At 43.2% G+C, this 26,947-nt stretch overlaps 1 protein-coding gene and 1 long non-coding RNA gene across 5 annotated transcripts in view; one reads left to right on the top strand and one right to left on the bottom strand.

The window, feature by feature from the left end:
* The window catches only part of ADIPOR2 (adiponectin receptor 2), a 45,224-nt gene extending 23,620 nt beyond the window's left edge, over positions 1 to 21,604 (bottom strand). For 2 of the 4 annotated variants that reach the window (XM_068191784.1, XM_068191787.1), the window contains exon 1: positions 21,441 to 21,604. The gene's annotated coding sequence lies outside the window, so the exon portion shown is untranslated. Of the gene's footprint in view, positions 1 to 15,927; positions 16,030 to 21,085; positions 21,198 to 21,440 lie in introns of those variants that run through there. The other 2 variants (XM_068191785.1, XM_068191786.1) reach the window with 2 other exon arrangements.
* On the top strand, positions 1,701 to 3,592 carry LOC137474836 (uncharacterized). The gene is made up of 2 exons (XR_010999518.1): positions 1,701 to 3,156; positions 3,267 to 3,592. It is a non-coding gene; the product is annotated as an uncharacterized lncRNA (long non-coding RNA).
* Positions 21,605 to 26,947: the final 5,343 nt, after the last annotated feature.

Genomic DNA, 26,947 nt, shown 5'->3' with positions numbered 1-26,947 from the left:
CATAATTAAATTGGAATTTTACTGCCCAATAAAAGATGCTGAAATTTACCATAATGTAGGAGGGAAAATTAGAAATATAAGATGGGGAATTGATATTGACAGTTTTGTAATAAAATGTCACCTCCAAAAAGACAATAAATAATGTATTCTGTCCTTACAGGAACTCATTTCATTTACATACGAACACTGCAAGATAATTCCCAGCTCTGACAAATGGGCTATAGTTAATTTTGCTGCAGCAGTTTGTAATATTATATCCCCTCAGCTGCCTGGCAAGCCTCAGAGGAGAGAGCTGCTAATGAGCAGGTAACAGACTCTGCAGAACTAAATGATACCTCAAGTTGTCCGAGTTCAGTATGGCACACTGCTTTAATCACCCAGGATGCTAAGGTGACAATCTGACAGTGGAGCAGATGGCATCCCCACCTTCCTGCTACCTTCACTGCAGGGTCAGCAACCTCCATCTGAGAAGCAACATCTAAAATGGCCACAGCTGTTTACTTGGTAAACACAAGAGCCACAGGAGAATTAAGAGGAGGTTTAGCAACATTACACAGGAAGCTCAGTGAAGAAGTTGAGCAAGTAGATTTTAACAGCAGGAACAAATATTCACAAAGCCACAGAACTGAAATTTTAACTGTTATTGTCATATTTCAAGCAGCCAATTCACAGTTCTATTTTTATGCAAGAAACATGAAGACATAATCACACTGCCATTTGGCAAAACTGATGTAAGAAAGAAAAGAGTAAGCAACAACAACTACAGTTTGAAATGAAGCTAATGGACATCTCAACTTAAAAAGCAACCTATAGGAGACAATTTCAGTACAGTGCTAGGCTGGTTTTGGCTGGGGCAGAGCTAATATTCTTCCCAAGTAACCATTACATGTGATGAAGGAGCCTGGCTTTCCTGATGGGATGGCTGAACACCTGCCTGCTCATGGGAAGTGGCGAATGAATTCCTTGGTTTACTTTGCTTGTATCCACAACTTTTGCTTTACTTACTGAACTGTCTTTATGCGAACCCAGAGGTTCTCTCTCTTATGATTCTCTCTCCCATCCCACGGGGGCAGAGTCAGCAAGCAGCTGTGTGGGTCTTAGTTGCCTGCTGGGGCTAGACCACAGTAAGTACACTGAGCCAATTTGAAGCTGTAGCTAAAACCAGAAAAATGCAAGTAAGCAGAGCAGCTGTCTATAAACAACAGTTACCCACAGGCTCACCCCCCAACGCCTGCTCTTCCATACATTTCAAACAGGTAGTCAGTAGAAACAGCCCTAGTTAGTTCCACAGATTGGGCAATTTCATGAGACCTTTAACCAGCAAGTTTTACTGGTTCTTCTTTCAGCCAGATTTAAGCAACAGCATTGCCACCGTGTGCTGCACTACCACCAACATTGCCTAACAGCTGTCCTTACATCACCTCTGTGACATTGTGAGAGCAATGCTCTGGGACACAGTACAACCACACAACAGGCTGAACCACATTTGGCCAAGATGCTGGCAAAAGGCTCTCCTAATAAAAGAAGATAGAGGAATGCCAATTTACATCAGGCCTTGAGGATTTACTTCGCCAGCACTCGCTGCCAAGCATTCACAAAGGTTAAAAATAAAAAATGCACTTCACTTCTAGCGAGTCAGATTTGCATTGAGCAGTAGAGCTGATCTTCAGAGCTTTGCAGAAATAGAATTTGTTGTTTCTTGAAATGACAGTGGTATTACTCAGTCAACTAAGATGTTTCCATGTCATTCATGCAGGATCCTCACAGTGCTAAATATGCTTGCCCTAAATGAGCGTGCAAAGGTAAGCAAGATAAAAGCTAATCCAAAAGCACCACTACTGGGTTTTACTTCTTTTTAAAAATGTACTACTGACTGAATGCAACTGGAAGGTGCCAACACAGAAGTGCAAATAGCCTGCAGTATTTGTTCACAAATGAAAGAAAGCAATGAAGATTATGAACAGGAAAGGCATAGGTGGTCTTAAAGTTCTAGCATAAAGTTTCTATGACTCACAGTTCAGTGAAGGATGGCCTTCTCTTAAGAAATTAGGAAATCTAAGTATGGTTAGTAAAATCTAACCAGAAGATGATGGTTGAACCATTGTGAGGATACTTACTGCCTCATTCTGTCTAAGACTGCACAGTTCACAAAAACAAAAACTAGAAGATGGAAAGCTATAGAACACTTGAGGTCTTGGAAAATATTGTTTTGTGTCTCATTGAGATTATCAATCTCATAAATGAAGTCCTTCAACATTTTTTGTAGCATGCAAATTAAAGGTTTCATTAAAATTAGCTTCCATTTAAAGAGGAAGTTGCCATTATGACTTAAAATCTACTTAATGATTGCATACATAATATCAGCATGTAGATGAATCAGTGAGTTCCTGCTGTGCCTAAAATAAGCTGAGAAAAGCATCTAGAGAGTTTGGTCTGTTGGGTTTTTTAATACAGAAAACTTCTAAATGCTCCATCAGCTTTTAGAAAGGACTTAGCAGTTTAATGCAAGCAGGGTTCTAAACACAGCCTATAAACAGAAAATGAGGCTTTGGTCAATTCAGTGTGCTGCTGCCTTGCCACACAGCCCTAGGAGCAGCCTCAGCTGCTCCCTCCACCCCGGTTCAGCAGCAGCCAACCCCACAGGAGGACAGTCAGTGCCAGTCTGAGGCTCAGCCCTGCCATCTTTCCAAGGAGAACTAGAAGGCAGCATTATTTCAGCACTCGCTGCAGTTGTGCAGTGCCACAGGAGTCAGCACCCACAACTACAGCATATTTAAGACACTGGTTCACTACTAAAGATGATAAGGAAAGACTAGTTACACAAACTTAAGCACCACAGGATAATGCTATTATTCTCTGTATGACACTCCCTAGGATAAGCACTGCAGCCCTTCCAACCTCCCAGAACTCACCTGGCACAAGGACTGATTTACTGCCTCAGCTAAGTGATGACACATGGCAGTAAAACAAAGAAAACACATTAATGGTAGTGTTTGTAAGTAAATTTCAAAGATCTGTCACTCCCTTTTGAGGATGAAACACAGTCCTGGATGGTCAGACTACCTCCCACTACCCCTAAGCAAAGCAATCTCGCCAGTATTCCACTCTTGTCAGTATGTTCTTTCCTGTAAGCAGCATAAGAATGATCCTCAAAAGGTATTTAATTCTGGCTTGTATTTAATTATTGTATTTAATTCTTCTGGCTGGTATTTAATTCTTGTCAGTATGTTCTTTCCTGTAAGCAGCATAAGAATGATCCTCAAAAGGTATTTAATTCTGGCTGTAGCTGGTATTTGGAAGAAGAATGACAATTGCTTCTCCCTACAATCCCCTCTCAACTGCCTTACTGGCAGAAACTTTCCTGTTCAGGTATGCAATGGAATCTACTGTATGCTCTTTCCTTGCTGATCCTGTCCCAAAGCAGCCATTAAAGCAGCATAAACAATGTATACACAGTGGATGATTCCTCCTAAGATTAGCTCATTCCCCCTAACAGACCTTAAGTTATCAAAAGAACAAAAGACTGTCATGAAATTTTCAGGCTACCCATTTCTCAGAACATTCATTAATGCTTAATATTTAATGAAGGGCTTGAGTGCCTGAAAAATCTTGTAAGAGAGGCTGTATCAATCCACAAACTCTGCCTCGCCTGTTGTGTCCATGTGCCATGACAGCTACAACCATGCAGGGGGAATGGCAAAGCTGATTGAACTAAGACTTTACCAAATCCCAAGATGTTTAGGCAAGGCCTTAGTAACAGAATAGGCACAATTCCCTTCTCAGAACTGTCAGCACAGGTACAAATGGCAGAGCACTTCCACTACAACCCATGGACAGACTGACTGGGATAAGAACACAGCCTACATAGAGCGATGGGGAATTTTGTGCCTATGGAACAGTTGATTCTGGCTGCCTTGAGTGAAATAAGGTATATTAATTGAAATGCAGTTCTCTTGGCACATTGTATTTCTACTACTATCTTCTGGTAGGGAGGGTCTGTCACAAGTTGTCCCTCACAAATAATATTGTAATGTCAACTTGAAATAAGGGACTTTTATTTTTTTTTTTTTTTTAATTTTATTTAACAGTCTTTCAACGATTGAGCTTTTTCAATTCAGGACTTAAACATCCACAGTTAACAATCCAAATATTCTCTAAAGCTACAGTCAAAAACAAAGCAAATAAGGGTTTGTATGAATGGGAAGGGAAGGAAATTCTCACAGAAGACTTTGTTTTCTCAATGTACCCTAAAGGAAAAGTACAAATCAGCCTGTAAAAATTCTTTAGAGGTCATCTTTAACAAAGACGAACAATGAGGAAGTAATCCAACACCTCTTTTCTTGATGTAATTTCCCTAGATAAAGAGGCATCTACAAAACAAAGATTAGGCTCCCGCAGAGGGTCAGTGGCCAAAAAGCTGTCTTTTTAACTTGTGAACTGTCACTGGACGCTTCAGCCCAAGCTATTTCACAGCAGGCTGCAGAGGCAAACAATCGAGCACATTCTGATGCATTTGGATTCAAAGAAAGGGAACAAGCCAGCAGCCTGCCTGCAGTATCGAAATGCTTCCATTTCAGAGGATCCCATTACATTGTTACAACATTTGTCCAATTTGTACTGCAAATCGGAGCCCATTTTTTTTAACCGAGTCAAGAGTTATGTCAGAGGTTGGCCACCCCCAGAGCACAATGTCCAGTCCTTACAGACTGGATGACTGCTGTAAATCAGTTCTACTCTTCAATAAACCAAAACCAAGTGAATTGTCACCAAAACCAAGTGAATTGTCACAAAAGTAGGACAAAATTGAGAACAGAAGTTCAAGTTCTTTTCACATTACATTCCACAAATATCCACAGTCCAGATCTGAAAACTTGCTTTTGGTTCATTTTTCATTAAATGGCTCAATTTCTCCAAGTGAGAAAATTCCACCTTTTGCTCTTTTATGATTTTATTTCTATGGCATGCTACTCACAGCAACTTGCTTCACGGCTGCCAGCAACAAAAAGATGCAGCTCTTCTATGTTAGTAACACTTGGGATCACAGACTGTCTACAAGTGAAAGACTGAAATTAAACATCACTTTCCTGTTAAGTGAAAATTCAGAATATATACTTTTAACTACTGCCTCAAAGAAATCCAATTCACAAAGCTGTTGGGTGAAGATGAAGAAACCAAAGTATTTGGAGCAGGCACTAAAACCCAGAGCTACACCATGGGCATACACCATGTAAACTGAGGTTACATCCCTTTAACGCCTCTACAGAGAGAATCTTTGCATGGGAATGTAAAGGGCACCAAGATAGCAGCAACCCACAGGCAAGCATACCCCCAACCTTCCTCCTAGGAAGCCTGAGTTTCAGTCTCTAAAAACTGAATCAAAATCTTTTACTGCTCCAGAAAATGCTCCAAGGCCTGGAGCAATTGTACAAAAAACAAACACTGCAACCATGCTTCTAAAACCAAAGAGGAATATGCACATTTCAGGTTGCAAACTTCCAACAGCAAACCATTAGGACAGCTGCCTTCAGTGCTTCTCACTGGCCTGCGTGGACCCCTCTTCATTTAGATGCCATCCTTGTGCAGATTTAAGGCCTGGCTGGTGCCCAGAGGGGGCAGTTCCACTTTCCCCTCTTTGGGCAATAAACAGCTCCACTTCTCCCAGCTGCCTACCCAGAGGCACTCTGATGTTTGTCACAAGCCCCTCCAGGTGACTGCGGAAAAACATTAACCCAGGAGGGGAACGAGATCATCATTTGCCATGAAAGATGCAAATGCTGTCAAACACATAAACGGCACTGGCTCCAAGCACTGCTGGGGAAACAGCGTGGACAACGTGACAAAGGGCAGCACCCCATCCCCAAAGGCTGCACTGTGTATATTATAGGCAGTATTTTCCTAACCTATGAAATACTGGCAGTTATCTGTTGGCCCTAACCTTTAATTGTTATATACGTACACGCCATGGCCTTTACTATGACCTGTTGACCAGGGGCAGACCACACCTGGCACAGCAAACCAGACACCTTACCAAGATCACTGATTTCAATAGAGGCCAGGATGTAAAAAGTTGACACTCTTTCCAGTTTTTGGAAGCACCTACTCTCTAGTTTTATTGATAATCTTGATAAGCTTAACTCATGAGGTTGTGAGGTTGCTCACCAGTGTTTTGCTTTGCAGGTTTGGTTTACAAAATGTTTGCATTCCCATATTAGCAAAAAAATAAGAACGAAGCAAACTTACTGCTTCACTTGCCCTCAGCAATGGCGTTTCTTCAGCTGAAAACAGCACACATCCCTCTCCTCAAAAGCCACAATGTTGTTTAGCCACAGGTCAGACAACTGAAGTTGCTGCCTTTCTGTACCAAAAATGCTACAGGAACACTGTAGAAATAGCATTCACATCCACACAATTGTATCAGTTTAGGATCAAAAAAGTGGTGCATCATCTTTCAGAGTCCTTTTTAACAACGAAAATTCAAGGAAAAGAGGCAGATCCACCATAACTAGACTGTGTCTAATTTATGCCAATTAGAAGCAGATTTAGTCAAGTGGCTGAAGTTCCATGTAAGACCAGGTAAAGCTACTTATTAATTACTTTACTTCCTTAATGTAATAGCCAGAGAATAATTTCGGTTTTAAAAGACAAAATTGTTGAGAATTAGGAAAAGCTGATGTGAACATTTAGTCTCCTCTACATTTAGTGCCACTCCTTCAGATACAAATGTATTTCCTGGTAACATAGTTCAAAATGATATTGAATTCTGAAACAAGACCAAGGACGCTGATATCGTAAGACACCACTGATGCAATTTAAAAGTAGAAATGTTAAGTTAATCTTTTACTTTCTACTGTCCTGTGACTAAAGAGAGATTTCAAAACACCCAAGTCTCCTTATGAGAATACTGCTAGAATGAAGTAGGGCTGTAGCTTGAACTAAAAACACATCTGCAGGTCCAGGACCAAGAGACTCACACAAAATGTCATCCTGCTGTGGTTTGTTTGACCATAATACTTTCTGTACTTTTTAGTACCACTGTGTTCCCCACAGAGGTTTTTGCTGCAGTCTGTGGTCTAACCAGTACAGCTATTCCAGTGTAAATTCTAAGACTGAAATAGTTTAAGATCATGAACATATTGCATGTTAATTTCCAAGTAATCAGGAAGCATTTTGTGAATATACATGTTAGATGTTTTCCGCGACTTAACACCACTCATGGGTGCATTCAGACAACCATTTGGGGATTGGGGGGTGGGGTGGGAGGTGTATGTGTGTGATCCACATCTCTTCCAACTCAAAAAAACCAACTTCAAAACCAGAAAACCCTCCAAAAGACACAACAGAATCAAGAAAAAATGCTGTAAATGAGCTAGGCAATGAGGAGCACCTACCTCCTAATACTTTCAGTGCAAAAAAAAAATATTGTGTCCCTACTTTGAAGCATGTAATTGCCATCCACCCTTTGTGATAGAGCTACACTGCTTGCTAAGCACAATGAGGACTGGCTGTAACATTGGATTAGTGACAATCAGCACCAACATAGGAAAATAAAGACTATTTTTTCTGTCAAACTATTTACAGAAGATAATGTACAACATAAAACTCCAACAACAGCAGATTAAGCGAAAAATTCCTCAAGGGAAACAGACACAAAGTTTATACTTGCGCAAATCTCTTGTTATAAAACAAGAATAAAGGCTTAATTTCACATAAACAGAAAGAGCTCCAGTTAGACACCCAGGTTGTCATGCGTAGAATACAGCATTGACTCTAATTATGAAATTCACAAAAGTAATCACAGCATTATGTGAAGCATTTCCAGTAAGTAATGCTGGATGCACATCACAGTTAAGCACTATTGCCTACCCTCACACCTACACAGGTCCCCACAAGACAAGGTAAGATAGCAAAGACAGGATTGCTCCAGGATCATTTACTCCTGTTTGGAGAGTCGTAAGAGGGTCAGCAACACCCTTCCTAGACTTGCAAGTGACATGCAGGGATCTAGGGACATGGAATGAGGGGCAAACCACAACCATGCAGCCCTGTAAATGCAGCAATGCCAGCAGGAGCCCTTGTGCTCCCCATCAAGCCACAAGGCCAGGATGGAGGTTTAGCAGGCTCCCTCTCTAAGAACTTTAGCTTTTATGGAGTTTTGCTGTGACAGCAGCTTTTCCAACTGCCCAGATGCCATTTATTTTTGTTTACCTTGGTGTGATATAACCTCTAGTTATATTCCACAGAAAGAGGAATGTACAGTGATGTTGAGAAATACTGGCCTAGCATGACAACACTGGAGAAGCAGGATGCAGTGCACAGGAGTACAGGCATGGGATATGAGACAGGACACAGCCTTGCCACCAGGAGACCCCACAGCTAAAGAACCCATTAATGCACAGTTAAAAAATGCAGACCTGTAGCTGGGCAAACCTGGCTTTCGGGGTAACAAAGAAATTGTAACTAACATACATAAAGGGCACCATATATAATAAATTCAGAGATAACCTGAAGCTTTAGAGCAATGAAGAAAGAAAAGAGAAATAAAAGCATATTAGCAAAGATAACAAAGAAACCCAAGAGGATCCTAGAGAGAGGAAAAAGAAACAGGCAACATCCAGATCATACTCCCCCCAACAAATTACTCCTAGGGCTGATAACCTCCATTACTCTCTCAAGGAGTCCGAAGCTGCTGACCTAAAGACCCAGAGCAGCAATGGAAGGGTGAAAATAAATCACAGAGAAGGGACAGAAACCAAAGAGTCCGTGTGTTACAATTTTAGCTGCATTTGGCAACATCTTCACGTATGTAACTGCAACATTCTTAGAATCATTAATCAGACATTAGGAAAGAAAAACTGAGTCACACTGTAAAGATTTCCATTGTACCAGCAATAAATTCTTGGCCATACTTGCTTTACCTGTATAAACAGACACATGCACAAGGGGTACTTCCTCTTTGACCATAAACAAGAACATGACAACAAAGGTGTTGGAATGCTAGACTCCATCCACTGTTGTCTTCAAAGTGTTACAGGAAAATTACAATAGAATAACAAGCTCTGAAACAGCCCCAGGAAAAGCAACCAAATGGGCCACCTGAACTGGTAACATTCTCTGCCCAGAGAGAGAACTCGGTGCTGGGGTGACCTGTCAGCGTTGTTTTGTACCTAAGAGCCTTGCATACACGTATACACGTTCCTACAACAGCACCTAAACACAAACCAGTGAGCCTGGCATTCACTGTCTGTGCTTTCTGTTTGCAGAATCTCTAGATATCATAGGAGACACTCCATTTCTTTAAGAAACTTAAAAAACAGGAAGGAAACATGGCCAAGTCGATAAGCCTTCACAAACTTAAGAGTAGGAAGGGTAGGAATTTCAGTTGATTTCCTGGACAAGGGCCCAGACAAGGAACATGAGCAGAAAGCAAGAACTCGGTCAGCAAACTACTGAATAGTTATTTGTCCTAGTTTTCAAATTCTTACTGAAGGTACTCTTGCCCTAGCCTAACTGCATCTGTAAGGAGTGTTAATACATGTATAACTACACAGATAAACTGTTCTGCAAAGAAGAAAAAAATACCTTAGGCTGACAACACCTACTCTCAATGGAGTTAGCAAATAAAGAACCTCTTTCTAGAACGAGTTTGTTCTCTCTCTGTAAGAAAAATAAGCTATCTAATGTGATTTTGATGTGAAGACAAGCTACCGTATCCGTGGGTGTGACTGAGATGCAACGCAGTTCTTTCACCTGATGTGCACAGACACACAGACAGACAGAAGACACAGGCCAAGCTTCTCAGCAGAGACTGACTGCTACATGTAGAAGCCAGTACTATTCAGCCAATTACTAATTAGCCAATACTAATTTGTATTCCAAAGATGTACTCAGCTGAGTTCTCTGGCTGAGAACTCCATACAGGGGGTCAGATCTGAACAGGGCAAAAACACTGCCTTACCCACTTGTATCCCCAGGTACACCACTATGGAAAGCATGAAAGGCTCTTCCAATACTGACAGCACAGTAGTGGCACACTACTGATTTTGGAAAAAAAGGAGACACTGACAGGTTGAAAGTCCTAAGGAAAGTTAATAACCAGTGCTGTGAATTTAATACATGAGAAAAAGCAGAAGGAAAACCTTGGAGGACCTTTGACCTGCTCAGATAACCAGGCAAGTCCTGACCTATGCAGATAAGCAAGCAGATGCAGCTAAGTAAACAAGTAAGAAATGAAACAAGCCTTGAACTCATGAAATACAAAATCCGACATCTATTTTTAATATGTGCTAGTTAATGTGTAATGGTTTGTAAGTTTTACATCACATTTTACATATTTACTAAATTATTTGAGAGAAGGTTTCCTTTGTGATAGGAAAGAAATCTTTATATGAAACCAGAGGTGACCACTCAAAACTGCAGTTAAGATTTCAACACAGCACAAGGTTTCCTAATCTTTGTGTCTACAACAACAGCACCACTCCAAACAACAGTAAGAAAAAGTGCAGATACCAACCACTGCCCATCAACCAAGGTAAGGTCACATGGAGTTAGCAGATCAGGCTGGGTGACCTCAAACACAAAAAATCTGGCTTTGACACAGCAATAGGCAAACCTTGGAATCTTTTGCTACAGAATGAGGATTCACAGGGAAAATGGACAAATATACACTGTAAATCCATCAAGCACATGAAGCCACCTTTAGCTCTAAAAACCTCTCTGGATACCAGTGTATGTCTGTCTTATGTTGCTTGCACATTCCTGCTTAGAAGCTATTTTCTTCCTTAGGGGATGGACAACCTCACTAAAAACTCTCTAAAAGAGTTCTGGGGAAGGACAGCAAAGGGCCTAATGCACACAAACAAAATAAAAGAGGAAAGAAGTCCAATTATTATGAGACAGAAAACAACTCTGTAGAAGAAAGGATGAGGCCTGAAACAGAACATTTCCTAGGGACACCAGACAAAGCACCCTAAGAACACCAACAGCTCCCCAAAGGCATCCAAGAAGCCAGCAGGCACTACCCTGAGAGCCTCTGGCCAGCGACTTACATAAGAGGAGAAGGGGAAAGAAAAACCCTATGGCTGCCAGGTTTCTGCCTTCTCCACTGAATGGTCAGCTTGGCTGGGTGGCCCTGCAGCTTGGCCAGGTTTCAGACTCAAAGGGTACAACTAGAAAGGTCAGGGACAGAGCACAGTCAAAGGCTCAGTTAGAGGTGCTGCAGCCTGGCACATCTGGCAGCCGCAGGTCAGGATTTCATCCTGCAGCCAGGGACACACCAGCGATCCGTGCTGCGGACACGGCCAGGCACAGCTCTCATACTCCCCACACCTGAGCACCAGTGACACACGCAGCCTGCTGAGCACAACCAGCCCAAAGCTCCTTGGTCTCTCTGCTTCAGGGAGCTCTTGTCACTTTTAGTATGGGGCAAGAAAACTGAGCAAGTGAAGCACAAGAACATAACGATGTTTCTGCAGCAGGGCTTGGAGGCAGGGCGGGTATCACACAGCCTGCTTGGATTACACACAAGAGGGTGCTCAGAGAGTCTCAGGAGGCAGAAACCTAAGCAGCAACTCCACAATGAAGGCAGAATCCTGAGCCAGAGGTAGTTTTACTAGCTTATGTTAAAGCTCTCCTGGAATTTCAAGCTTCAATGAAATTAACTTGCTGTTTCCCAGAGATTTAAAGAAATCAAAACACTCACTATGCCCCAATTTTTGTTCTTACATACAGATTAGATATTTTTTGTTAGCTATGATTTTTAACTTCTTTCAGGGATAGTATTTAAACTGTCACACAGCAACTTGATGTCACTGATTTCCACTGACAAAAGTCAGAGCAGTAGGTGCAAATGGAAAAGAAAAACTAACCAAAAAAATGCTACCCCATTAAAAAAAAAAAAAAACTGATAAAACTGAAAACAAACAAAATGAACCCTTCAAAAATTCATTGCTACAGTTTTCCTCCTGAAGGGGAAAAGAATGACATCTTCCAGTCCTGTCTCTGACTGGTTTATATTCTCCTGCAGCTCACCTCAACAATCAACTTCAATCTGGAAGCCCCACTTGTCACACTGTCACCCTGTTACAGAAACATTCAAATTTCTCATAAGCCTCATTTCTGAGAAATACAACATAGAATGACCAAACAGACCGATCTTGTACCTTCCACATGGAGTAACACACAGCAGTTATCTTAACCACTGCAATCATTTTCCCCAACACACCTGCTCTCTCTTGACAAACAGCTGTGCTACCTGTGAGGCAGCACAGATAATTTCTCTGACCTCAAATTCCTCCCTGGTTCTTGGTGTTTGTATTCAAGCTTGAGAACTTTACAGTCCAAGATTCCTACAAGAAAGATGTGTAATCAACATGAAGGCTGCTTCTCCAAGAAAACAAGAAACTACATAATGAATTTACATAGAGAGGGAAAAAAATCCAAAGAGTATGTGTCCTACGCAGCAGCTTGTAAACATTTACATCACATTGGATGACAAAATGCATGCATTCATCTAAATTAACACCCTTCCATTTTTGTAGGCTCACTCACCCAGATAACTTTGATTTAAACTCCACACAGTTACAGCTAAATTGCATAAAGATGCACCAGCACAAAATCAAGGAAAGCAGGAAATTTTCAACTATCTCCACTATATCATTCTCTACAAAACGTTCAACTCAACTCCAAATACCATATTTTATCCAAACTCTCTGCCAAACAAATCTCTGCCTCGGTACTTGTTCAAGCTGATTTATTACTGTCAAATACATTAATCTGCATGTTAATCTGCCTCAGGTCACTTGAAGTTAGTGAAAAGGGACCATTGTCAAGCCATATAAAATGTTGGTTTTGGTCCACATGGGAGTTTGAAATCAGAGCTTGGGAGAGATCCTCTACAACATAAATATTATAACACGAAAACAGCAAGGAACACAGAAGACTTCCTGTAATCCGTTTCCATTTTCTCTGCTTCACTTCATGGCATGTTGTTAAAGCCTAAAAATTTCCCTAAATGAAGGCTGAGTTTATCTTAGGATCCTGTGTCACTGGAGTTGTAAAGCACCAGCGTGACAGTTTCAATCTGACATTCACTGCACTCCAGTGGACGGGGGAAGGCTTGTAATTTATACAACCTACTTCATCCATACTTCAAGTAGTACACCAGACAGAAAATCTGGCTCCAGCATTACACACACTACATTATGTACAATGAGTGCTGGTTATATTTCTATACAAAGCCTTCCATCCAACGGTTTAAAACCTCCCCAGATGCATGGCTTCCTTATTCAACATTTCCAACAGAAAGCAGAACTGGTTTTCACTAGCAGACCACTTGCTTCCTAATATAATCAATTCTCTAGACAACTTACCAGACAATCCAAGATTTCAGTACAAACAAATCAAAAGTTCAAAGATGAATAAAGACTGTTGCACAATCCCTGAAGAGAAGCAGTTTTAACATACACATTCTGCATGTTTGCTTAGCAACTGGATCACCGTAAGTAGCACAGTATATTGGTACTGGTCTATTACCTGTCACATCCCCTGAAGCAGCAGTCGCGGATGCAAGCAGCAGCAATGAGTATATCCCCCACCTTTCCTTTTTATGTTTGCCTAGTAATTAATTTTAAGTGCCAGCAATTCTCAATTGCTCCATCATTAGCATGACTAAATGTCATTCTACGATAGGAATTATGCAACTATGCTTTGTCAACCCCAAATACCACCACTGTTACCTGTGACTCCGAATGTTGTAACAAATAACATGCTTATGAACTGTTCATTTATTACAAAGACATTACTTCCATTACTGTCCAATTCATGAGTCCCTTCAGCTTGAAATGAGAAAGTGTTACCTCAGAACAGAATCTTCAAGAAGGAAGCACTGAGCTTTAAGGAAGTTTTAATGTCTACATGCGATAGTTTCTCAAAATGTAATGTGATTTCTGGCGGTAGTACAAGAACTACTGGACACATCACACTTACTGCTAAAAGAACAGGAATGTGGAATTGTGCCTTTTCAAGGATGGCCTTAGCCTACAAAAAACACTCATGTGAGTCTTGCAGGCAGATAAGCCCTCAGGCACTTGTATAATAATGAACTATTGAAGCAGAGCCAAGACATGAGTTTTCAGAGGAAAACAGTCATGGGTTCTGCGATCATGCTTTGTTTCTCACAATGACTTTACTGTGATGTGTAACAAGGGGCTGTTTGATCCAGTTAACTGGTCCAGAAAAAGTCAGCTGGAAAGGGCTTACATGAAGGAATGAAAAACTAATGTGCTTTGAGAGCATCTTGTACCACCTTTCCAACAGCATTTTAAGGCTCTGCTGCCCCCAACCCAACACGCGTCCTGGTTATTCACAGCCCTGCAGAGCTGTATTGCTACATCAACCCTGACCTTATCTGAGTACTTGAGATTGTGGAGTATTATCTCCAACAGTCCTGTACATCACCTCCCTTTGCCCACGCTGACCAGTACCCTGAAGTCCTTCCAAATCAGTTGACACAACTGGCATTTTCAACAGCATCACACGCTGCTCGGGTGTTTGGGACACAAACAGTAATGTCACGGCTCTGAAACTTGGTCGGCTTCTCTTGCTGTCCATCAAGGATAAGCTTACCTTAAAATTGGGTTTGCCTTCAAGACAGAATACATCCTACCCTTAAACTCTAAAGCACAGGTTCAAGGCTAAATTAGAAGAGTTTTACAGACAATGTAGCTAAAACCAATGGACACCTCTTCAGATACTTTAGCAACTAGTCACTTCCTACTGAACCAAAGATTTCTTTTGTAACCCAGGAAGTTTTAACATTTTATTACAGACCTTCTTTCTTTACAGTCCTGGTTGATATAAAAATGCCAGAAGAAACATCTATGAAAAATCCTAACAGAGAAAAATGAGGCTTTAGCAAATCATACTCTGTTTCTGGGGGATGATCTAAAACGAGAACAAATAATTGGTATGTATTTATATTTAAATACTATTGTATTTATAATTAAATTTCCTCTTCTATACCAAAAATGTATTTGAAAATTGCCCCTTGAGAAATACCTTACAAATCAAGTCTAAGATACCTAGCAACTTCCTTCCCCACATTAGTGAAGCTCGTAAAAAGGAAAGGATTTTTATAAGACATCTATTATTGAACTATTTCTGTAATGCTGCAGATTTCACATGGTTGCCAATTATTAAAACATCACAGAGCAGGAAGTCAAAGAGCAGTTGCACTTAACTACAGACATTAAGACAACCATGACACAAGCCTTTTTCAGCATCCCCCTTCTAGCCTGGAGTATATAAAGGTCAGAAAACCACTAAGTAAAGCTTTTGTTGACTTTGTTATGCTTTTCTCAACTCTCAGAACACTCACCTCAGAAAATAATCCATTTTGTTCCCCACTGAAGGTACAGCAGGCAGAAAGCCAATAGTTGGCACTTTGTCACATAACTACTTTAATAAAAATTATGAATAGGCTCTTACTTTTATTTCTACAGTCATGTTCCATTAAAACAAAAAACTATTTGCCTAAAAGATTAATATTGAGAACAGCGCAACATTGCTGTGACCAGCCTTGCAATGCCACATGCCATTCTAGAGAATACACAGACACACAAGTAATTCTTAAAACTAACACAATTTGCAAAGCACATTGTTCCTCACAAGCAAATTGGCTGTATCATCTCCCAATGTCTGAAAGTACCAGATTCCACCCCCACTAACTTACCTCCACAGCTTTAGTATTTGTCTAACTAATACATGCCCACAAATTCCACCAGCCATGGAGACCAACACATAAATTAAAGCATTAGGGAAGGAAACAGAAAAAGTGAATCCTTCAGTTTACACCTGGGAATAGCAACTGCTCAGTCTCAGGAGCAGCCCACCAGGAAATGCAATGCAGCGTTCTTCATGACAAAACCATACCTAAGCTGTCAGCTGAGAGACACTGAAAAGCATGTGACTCTTCATCCCAAGTCCTACTAGCCAGCCACTTCCTTGTTCCAAATGCTGAAATCCCTTTCCCTGCAGCTAAAAGCCTGCCAGGACTCTCAGGACTGACATATAGCCAGTCTCAGCTATACTTACCTTTGCACTGCGTGGCTTTTTCAAACAGCTCCCACTGCTGTCTGGGAGATACGGATACAGTTCTAGGACAAGCAACAGTTAAAGATTAACTTATGGAATTTTACCACCAGCCAGAAGAATTTTGCCACTCTGATTTAATCTAAGTAGCCAGAGTTGGTACTTGCTCTCAGAAGACACCTTTTACTGCTTCTCTTCAACTATCTCATTTCCATCACAAGTCCTGCATTTCACAAAAAACAGAAACAATGTACAGACATATGTGATCTTCAAGTCCTTCCATGGTTACACCTCCCAAAATCTAGCATCACCTACCAAGTAGTCTGAACAAGAAATCAAAGGAGCACAAGTAAGGGCCTTCAATGAAGTCTGGGGAATTACATGAAGAAAATATTTCCTACAGCAGGCAGGCCCATGGCTCATTCCCTCAAGGAACAGCCTGTTATTCAAATATCCACAAACATCTAATTTACTAACACACACTTATGACAACATTTTGAGAAAAATCAAAAACTTGTCAAGTAAAAAAACATCCATCAGTAAGGAGCTAAAACAGGACCTTCGCCAGAATGCTGTCATTAAAACAGAGAAAAGCCCACTAAAGGCTCCTACCATCAAAATGACCCTTATCTACAAGTTGTAGAACTGCTTAACACATCCAGTGATTTCCTAAAAAATTCCACAGCACATAAATTGTCACCCTCTAGACCTAAACCAGGAGCACAATTGACCTTGGCTTCAAACAAAGAATGGCAGTCTCGGCAATCCTCTAAGCAGATGGAACCAACATGCTGGGGGAAAAGAGCATTTAATTTGGTTAAGAAGACAAGGAGGAAAACTAGATTAACAGATGTGAGAAATTGCTTCGGTGTACTTGTGATAAAGGTGATAAAGGTGATAGTGACACCTCACCTTTGAATATATGCAGATGATCACAGATACCCTTAGGAAAACAACCATTTCACCACAACAAACCACTCTGGCAGACAGCTGGACTCTTACAGGATCTATTCAAATGCAGGCAACACTGTAACATTATGACATCTATAGCTAAACCTTTGGTTTTCACCATTAGGTGAGAAACATGAACATTTAGCATTTTGAGATAAAATACTAGCAGAAAGAAGAGAATAAAACAGGGGAAAAAAAGAAAGTAGCCTTTCCCTTAGCAGGTTGGCAATGCACTTAGATGTGCTGGCAGAACTCTGAAATACCCACTTTGAGTATTCAGATATGACTTTCAGCCCATTCTGCAAGTAAATTGTCTACTCTCTTGCCTACTGCTGCCTAAAGGTACCTCACAGCCAATGATTACAGCTCTGCCTGTTCCAACACTTTCCTCCTGTAAAGAGTGCCTGACTATTTTCTGCTCTCACAAGGGCTTAATTAGTCCTGTTCACAGAGTGCTACAGCAGCTGGCACATCCCAGCAGACTCCACTGCATTTTCACAGCTATTGAAATCCATCTGAACCACACAGCAAATTTTTCTACACTAACAATTGTGTCCTGTGAAATTTACATCCACCTATATGTTTGAAGACCCCTTTCTGCAGTCAATTTAACCACAAGACAGCCCTAAGATGTCCCAAAATCACTGACACACATGCAGCTCACTGAAGTCCAAAGAATCCTGCCTGGTCAGAAAAAGAGACCCTCTCCTCCACCAACAGAGCAGCAGAGACCTGTAACTCCAGAATACATGAGTAATCATGTTCAATCAGAAAACAAAATACTATTTAGACATATAATATTTGCTTTTCATTTTTCTAAGCACCTCAATTCTAGCAACTCATTTCAGGTTCTTTGCTATTGCTCAAATCAAGTAGCAACAGCATAAGCTGTGTGGCACCTCCTTTCCTGGGAGAGCCTGCCTGCTTATCACCTCACCACCTGCCACATGCCAACGTGGTGAGCAGCCCTCTGGAAACAGAAAGTCTGTCACCCTGTCCTGAAAGGGAACCTTGAGGTTCATCGTCAAACTGGACTAAGATTACATTTTTTATGTCACACCATTGACACAGACTTTCTGAGAATACATGTAATCACTGGGCAAATTCAATTTTACAGTTACATGATGGTAAAAGTCCACATCTCACACTTCCCAACCCAGAAGGCAGGAGGCTGTTCTCTTCAAAGCTCTCTAACAGGAACTGTGTGAAAACAACTCACCTCCTGCTTCTTATTAGCTTACACACTGATCTGCAGCATCCCACTTTAAAACTCAAATGTTCCAGTAGTAGGAGCATATTCAAATAAACAAACGTTTTCAGAAATCTAAAGAATCGTTTCCTAAAGAATCAGAACTAGAATCTTATTTGTTTCTATATTTTTAATTTTTGAAAACCAGGTTCTTTGTTAAACTTCTCTTGACAGAGTGCTTTAAAAAGCAGAGGCAGACAGCCACCACGTTAAGCACAACCAGCTGAAATAAGTCTTGTAAAAAGACAAGGCATTTAAAACAAGTTCTATCAGAAAACAATAGTTTAATAGTCCTCCCCTTAAACACTGCCCCAAATACTTTTTCATAATCACCACCATTATCTTGTGTAACGTCTTTTCAAATCTACCAACACCGTCTGTCAGAAAATTCACTGAATGACTCAGACAGACACTTTCAAATCATAAATACTCAAAACTGCTATTTCCATTTCAGAACTACTTCTGTTCAAGGATTTGAATTGCTGATGGCATAATAATCCAACGACCTCCTGAAGTTTCCTTATCAAGATTTTCCTCACGCACAAGCAGTATGTCCACTGCTGAAAGCAAACCTTTGCTGCTTTGCACAGTGGCTTGGACAATATGGTTATGCAATCCAAAACCTGTAAAACTTGTAAAATTTTTAGTGCCTAATATTGAGTATCTTTCGTACATGAATGCTTGACACAGCTCCTTGAACATGCAACTGAAGACATGAGATAACAGCAGAGATCCCAACATTAAAATCACTGGCATTACATGCCCCGCCAGTTCCCATTAATTTTCCTTCATCACAGATCTACAGAAACGCTTGCCTAGAGCAAGCACAGGCTTTCCAAAGCTCAGCCTTCTAATCCCGTGTCCAGGAGTCAGGCTTTCAGTCTGAATCTCATCCACACTGCCAAAACCACTGGTCCCTAGCCACTTGCCATACTCATAGCAATGTCACCAGCTCAACAGCACTGATTCACATCCATTAGGGCAAAGACTGGGGTATGGGGATGATGGAAAGCCCCATGGGTCTGGTTCTCTTCTTTAAGACAATTTAAGCTTCTATACCCATGGCATTTTAAATCCGTATTTGAGAATATACATATAAGAATCTGTTGGAGAAATTTTCACCATGAAAGGTTTTGCTTGAAGTACGCCAAAAATACACTCTTGTCCTTCACGCCACATTATGTTTTCAGATCTGATTTACACTCAGAAAGCATCATTTTGAAAACCTGGGCTAGGCTGGGATGCAGCTTTTAGCTCCTCCATCACTACTTCTGATTCAGTTTTCCACATTAGCAACTATCCTCCATGGCTTTCACAGCAAAGCTGCCAACAACCTCATTCACAACCTTATTTAGCTGTCAGCTCGGACAAGGGAATAATTTATGTATTGTATCAACTAACCTTACACTTCCAACACAACAATGACCTTCTTTTAAGTTGCCTAATAACACACACTTATAGTCTTACTATAGGTTTAAGTGTCACAGAACAGATGAAGTTCACACATTATTAATATGTTATCCCTATAATGCAAGCACTGCAGCAAAAAATCTTCTTAACTGCAACTGGCTGGCAACCCTACAGGAAAAGAAAAAAACGAACTCAAAACACAAACTTCCTTTCTCCTATAAACAAGGCTAGGTCATAGCCAAAGATAACAAGGAAAACTGGCCATGTTTCATGATGGTGCTGCACCCATAACTCCAAGACACAACACCTACTTTTGTTGATCACAAACGTATTTTCCTCTGTTACAGCAGCTACCATAAATCTGAAGTAGTCTCAATAAGGTTCTGCAGCAAACAAGCACCTCCACACTGAAATACTACAAAAAGGACTTTGAAATCTGAGGATTTTTATAATTCTGAGTGCTGTGCAGCACACAGCTCTTCACTGACTTCCAGAACAGACCTGTGAAGACCAAAGCCAGGATGAAGCCAGAAATTCGATACTCTCTGACACTGACCTACAGCAAGGGAGTGAAAACAGGAGTTTAAATTACACTCTAAGACATCAACTCAAAACCAGATTATGCCAAGAAAGGTTTGCCCAGAGAGCCTGGCCAGTTTCATAAAATTCGATCCGTTTTTAAAAATACACAACATGGTTGTGATACACAAGACAATTCAGCTGCGTGAAAAAGTTCAATGCTGCATGAAGAACACAGAGTTTCTTTAAACAAGAGGTAACATCTAAAAGCTTTTCTCCTGTGTGACAAGTGTGTGATAGTTTGCATACACAAAGTCTGAATGACAAAAAAAAAGTTATCATTTAATATTAATGGTTTTCTCAAAACAAATGCCCACACATCTACTGAAGCCACAAAATCAACTGACTTGTAAGGCTAAGACAAACACAAGAAGAAAGTAACACTGCTTGAAAACACCAGAAAAGAACAACAGCTGTCATCTCTTCTTTGTTTTCCAGGCGATTACCATATGTTTCAACGTCTTTGTTGTTCATCCCAAGCAAACAAGAGATGAGTACCTGATTCTCTCAGGAAAACAAAAAAAACCAACAAAACTTTTTAAAAAGTTTCTTCTGATGCCACTTGAGAATATCCAAACTGTGGTTACCCTAATATCAAATATTTATATTACATTATCTACTGTTGGTAACTCCAGTGTTTATAGATATAAGCACTTAAAACCACTCTGCTGTCAAACAGGGTTCCCATACCGTGCAAGCGGAGGAATTATTACTTATATTGCCTCCGTAAGAAGATTTCAGGCGCAGCAGCAGATTTCCGTGCCTGACAAGCAACAAGTGCACGGAAGGCTATAAACAACACCCACTTACGGTGCTCTTGACCCACTTAGAGCGCTCCACTGGCCTAAAGCCTCCTCCAGCAGCCGGCGATTCCCCGGTGCTCCGCCGTGCCCCCGAGCGAACTCGCCGACCGCGGGCTCCGCTCGCCCGCAGGGCCTAGCGCGGCGCGGACAGCGCCCTCCGCCCGCCTCCCCGCCCCGCCCCGCCGGCAGCACCGCCGGCAGCACCGCCAGCGCAGGCCGCCCGCCCGCCCGCCGCGGCTCCTTCCCGCCGCCCCAAGAGCGGCCGCACGCCCGGGCGGGGCGCCCCGGCCCCGCGGGCGGCGGCCGGGCCGCGCAGCCCCCGCGGAGCGCAGCGGGGCCGCGGCTCCCCGGCGCCCGCTCACCTGGCAACGGCCGGCGGAGGTGCTGCCGCCGCCGCCCCCGTCCCGCGGCCGCCGCTGCCGCCGCCGCCGCCGCCGCCCGCCCGGCCCGGCCGCCGCCTCCTCCGGCCCTACGGCGTCACCATCGCACGAGGCCGCCGCCGCCAATGCGGGACGCGCCGGCGCGGCTGCGCGCCCGGGGCCGGAAGGACGCGCAGCGGCCCGGCCCGGCCCGGCCCGGCCCGGCCCGCTCACGGAGGGAGGCGGCGCCGCGGGCGCGCAGCCGCACCGAGAGCGGAGCGGGGCCCGGGGCCGAGGTCGTCCTCCTCCCTTCCCGGGAACACGTTCTTGGAATCGGTGGGGAAAGAGTTCTGAGATATCGGGTCCGGCCTGTGGGCAGACACCACCATGTTGGCTAGACCAGGGCACTGAGTGCCGTGTCCGCTCTCCCCGTAAACACCTCCAGGGACGGTGACTGCCTCGGCTCCCCGGGCAGCCCATTTCTGGTGTAAAGAAGTTGTTCCTCATGTCCAGCCTCAGCCTCCAGCTGGCGCACTTTGGGACTCTGTGCTCTCGTCCTGTCGCTGTTGCCTGGGAGAAGAGCCAGACCCGCAGCTGTCTGGGCGGTGTAAAGCACCATAAGGTCTCCCCTGAGCCTCCTTTACTCCAGGCCAAACAGCCCCAGCTCCCTCAGCTACTCCTTGTAAAACGTGTCCAGACCCTTCACCAGTTTCATTGCCTTAGTATGGACTTGCTCTAGCACCAAAAAGTTCTTCCTGAACTGAAGGGCCCAGAACTGGACGCAGCACTCGAGGTGTGGCCTCACCAGTGGTCTCAGGGGAGACCTATGGCTCTTTACATAATGAAAACCAGGCAGTGTACAGGGGGACAATCACTGCCCCGGTCCTGCTGGCCACGATCTTCTTGATACAGGCCAGGATGCCGCTGGCTTTCCTGGCCACCTGGGCACACTGCTGGCTTATGTTCAGCTGGTTGTTGACCAACACTCCCAGGTCCTTTTCCAGCTGGCTTTCCAACCACCCTCTCCCCAGCCTGTATCACTACATGGGATTGTTGTGGCCAAAGAACGGAAGGGATTGGCAAAGAATGGAGTTTCCAGCCCCCAGCGATGGCCTTCAGGCTGGAGGGGGGTTCCCTTTTTCAGGGCTTCCTGTGTGCCCTGAGCAGGCAGCAGAGTGTCATCCTCTCCTCTCGGAATCAGCGTCAGGGGAAACACCAGCACTCCCATGACCGGGAGGCCACCCGTGGCAACAGCCCTGAGCCGTCCAGGCACATCACAACTCACTGTGGGGAAAGTGTCCAACAGAACACGTACCAGAAAGGACAAAAAGGATCATGATCAGCAGTAGTAAATCCCCAAATAACCATCATAAACTTCCTAATGTAATACAATGATCACATCATGCTCATGGCCTCCATCCATCAGTCTTCTCCTGCAGGACCTGAAGCTGTTACTAAAATCTCTTGTTTCTTAGCTCTGTTAAAATGATAGTTGAGATCTATTTTTTTTTTTTTTTTGGCACTAGAAGAGAACATTGGGAGGGGACCTGAATGGGGGTCTGAATGTTTCTGAATGGGGGTGCCAAGAGGATGGAGCCAGGCTCTTCTCAGTGATGCCAGGCAATAGGACAAGAGGTAATGGGCAGACACTGATGCACAGCAAATTCCACCTGAACATGAGGAAGAACTTATTTACTGTACGAGCGACCATGCACTGGAACAGAATGTCAGGGAGGGTGTGAAATCTCCCTTTAGGGAGATATTCCAGAACCATCTGGACACAGTCCTGTATCCCCTGCTCTGGGATTGCCCTGCTCGATCAGGGAGGTGGGAGCCGATGACCCACTGTGGTGCATTCCAGCCTGACCCAGCCTGTGATTCTTTGGTGTGGACATCCCCTGTGTCCAGGGCAGCTGGAGGAGGGGGAAGAGGCCTCACTGGACGGGCTGGTCTGCCTGCTCCCGACATGGCACGGGACAGGGAGGCCACAGCTGGTACCAGACCAGAAGGATGATGAAAACCAGGCAGTGTGCCCAGGCCTGGTGTTGCAGGAGGCACCTGGGAAGCCTGGCTCATGTGACAGGGCCCAGACACCTGTGTCTGGTGTAGAGGCATGGAGGGGGAGCACCAAAGAGAACAAGAACTTGCCCTGTTAAGAAATGGGAAGTGCTGGCTGAGCAGCGGGAAAACCTCTGTGACGTGGAGATGTCACCTCCCAAAATAGTGTCCTTGGGGAAAATGGTGGAAACCCTACACCTGCATGTTTCACAGTGAGACCAGTCAAAACACGAAGGGAACACTACTCTGTTAGAGGACAATCTTAGCAATCTTAGCAATTGCCAGGGAGAATGACTGGATGATTTGGAGAGCCCGTCTGTAATTTGTGTGGCTCTATGTACTGTAGTGCTTTGCTGAGCCACATTCCAATCAATACACTTGTCCCCACACCCAGAAATTTTAACTCAAACTACTGACTGTGAATGCGATAGTTAAAGGAAGCAAAATTATCCCTATAAATTAATATTTGAGTTGTTTTGATCCCTAATACCCACAAACAATAAATACATCCTGCCCATTCCTTAAAACTCTGTTTGTAAAACTATGATTCGCTATTGTCTCCTTTAAAATATGTCCCATCTCACACATTCATCAAACTTTTTGTTATCGTGAAGGGAGCAAGGTAGTTACTGAACATTACAGTTGCACTCTTACACATACTAACGGTTTCTCTCATCTATCAAAATGTATTTTGACAGCCGTTGGGCAGCAGCACGGGGAGCAGCAGCTGCAGTGGCTGCTCCAGCTCCACCCCGTGCCTGTCGGATGAAGTATTTCCTGCCCTGTCTTTCAGGATTTCTTCTGTAAAATGGCGCTAATGATTTAAAAATATTTTGAGCTTCATTGACGAAAAATATATGTAAAAACTGCATGTCATTTTCATCTGTCATTTCCTGTCACCATAACTCAACGTGTATGCAGCCAATTAAGAGGGAAAATGAGATAGGAATACTGATTCAAGAAACATTAAATAAAATTAATTTGGGTAGTTTATTCTGGTTCGAGAGCCTGGAAATCAAAAAGCAAAGCTGTGCCATGCAATACCGTAAAAGACATTTTCAAAAACAGAGTTATGTACTGCCTGGGCATTTGCAGATGATTCCTAGAAAATGTAGCAGTAATAAAATGTTCATTGCCTTAATTCCTTCAGAAGGTGTTTGTCCTGTATACACAGCCCTGTGATTTGTGGAAGTAGGCAAGTCATTACTGGTTAACTCTGTTGTTCCCGAGCAAGAGAAAACAAATCTGTCTGTGGCAAATGAAACTGAGACCGGCCAGAATCATCACAGCGAACTGCAGAGAGCTGCCGCTCTAAAAAATTGGTCTAGATGTTTGCTCAGGCCAAGTAGATGCTAAATGCTTGTGCAGTTCCTTGAGGCTGTGGACAAGACAAGGTTACAATTAGCTCCAACACTGGATCTACCCCACATATTTTAATTTTTCCCCCTGAAAGGCAGTGTTGTCCTTGCATGGAAATGTCCCATCCAGCCCATCCCACATAATCTCAGTGTTTTGGGAGTCTTGTGAAGGGCTGACACAGCAATATGGCACTCTAGGAAGAGCCACAAGACAAATGATGATTCAGAATAAAACTGCCTTAGGGTAAGGAAGAGCCTGGACCTTTTTTCTTTTTCTTTTTTTTTTCAGGATGTGTGTTACTGCTGCAAGCCTTTTAACTGCTTCATCTCTGTGGGCAAACATCCCTGAGCAGTTCCCTTCTGAAGTCCCCAGGACAGCTAGCACCATGTGGCAGCACCGATAGGAGAAGGGCCTGGGGGAGGCACTGCAACCTCCCAGCAAAGCAGCGTCTGCTCACTCTCTTTGTATTTCTTACCTTATCAGAGTCTTCCTCTCCTCCCAAATCACCAAGGGCCCCACCCTCCCCTCTCAGTCACGCTGCTGAAGACTGCTGCACCCACCACATTCCAAACAGCTGGAACTGTTGCCAGTACTGGAAGGTGGGGAGGCATCAGAGCCAGCTTGCATTGGGTGGATAACAGGGAGAGGAAACTGTGACACTTAGGGCAGGTGTCCAACTCGAATGTCACAGGGCAGTATTTAGTAGTTCTTTTTATGGCTGCTGCACTTTATCACTACTCACAGGGATAACTCCTGACCCTGTTTGCGCCCCCTTTCTCTCTTTCTCTCTTCAAGGAAATGTTATCATGTAGGTCATACCTTTTTGAATTCTAATTAAAAAAAAAAATCAACTGTCATTTAAGCAGAGCTAAGAAACAAGAAAGTATAATAATAGCTCCAGGTCCTGCAGGAGAAGACTGATGGATGGAGGCCATGAGCATGCTGTGGTCGTTGTATCATACTGTGGGGTTTATTATTGTTATTTAGGGATTCACAACTGCTGATCGTGATTCTTTTTGTTCTTTCTGGTACATGTTCTGTTGGGCACAGAAATCTAACCTTTGCTTATCTTTCAGCTGGTTATATTTAGACTTCAGAGCTGGTATGCTCAGGAAGTGCCCCAGTCCCAAAGCCTGGAGCTGGGACAGGCTACGCACTCGACGGTCTCTGCATCCACAAGCCTTTGCACAAAGAGTGTTGGTGCCAGGGAGTTAGAATCTGGCCGGGATACACATCTGCACCAAGGACGTGGGATGCATCTCTGTGTCCAGGGGATTAGACATAGCCAGAGTCTGCCTGTGTGAAGAAGGGGATATGATATTATGTTCACATCTGCTGTGTGTCTGTCCTATGACAGTTCCTTCACAGCCTGCCCTTCAGTGAATTTCACTTCACAGAGTATCTGCTAGAAACTATTTAACCTGAAATAGAGTTAAACAAAAGCTAAATGAAAGTTAATGACCATATAAGCAGCTGATTCTGGAAAAGCCTCGTGACAGACACTTGAGACATGCCCTGTAGTTACCAGAAGGTATTTCCCAAGGTCTCCTTGGGATGTTCTGTGGCTGTGTCAGCAGATGAAAATACTGTCTATATTTCTGTAGCCACAGGTGATGAGGAATTGCTCCCACAGTGTAATTTGAACCTACTAGGGTTCTCTCTGGATGGGGTCAAGTGCGCAGAGAGAGACTCCCGCGTGTTTGATTTCCTATGACTGAACAAGATCTGCTTCATTTGTGCTTTCCCAGGGCCCATAGGGAACAAACTTTGGTCCGTATAGAAAGTACAACAATGCCGCATGTCTGGATTCAGTGTGGCTGTTTCCTGAATTGCAAAAGGCCACTCTGCTACACTGAGCTCTGAGCAGGCACAGACTTTTTGGGGACAAAGAATGGGAGCCTCCAAATGGTTCAAGTGGCCTGAAGTTCAGCAGTGTTAAAAGGTTCATTTAAATTTTCTCACAAACCTGCCACCTTCTTTGTAGCACGATTAATATCAATTGAAAGTTTCTGTTCTGGGATCAGCTATTGCTTAGCTTACCTTGCAGCAGAGCATACTGAGGCCTCATTCATTCCCGCTGTAACTTAGGCAGC

The sequence above is a fragment of the Anomalospiza imberbis genome, chromosome 5 (assembly GCF_031753505.1).
Source record: "Anomalospiza imberbis isolate Cuckoo-Finch-1a 21T00152 chromosome 5, ASM3175350v1, whole genome shotgun sequence".
Taxonomy (NCBI): Eukaryota; Metazoa; Chordata; class Aves; order Passeriformes; family Viduidae; genus Anomalospiza; species Anomalospiza imberbis.
This window is presented reverse-complemented; position numbering and strand designations above follow the sequence as displayed.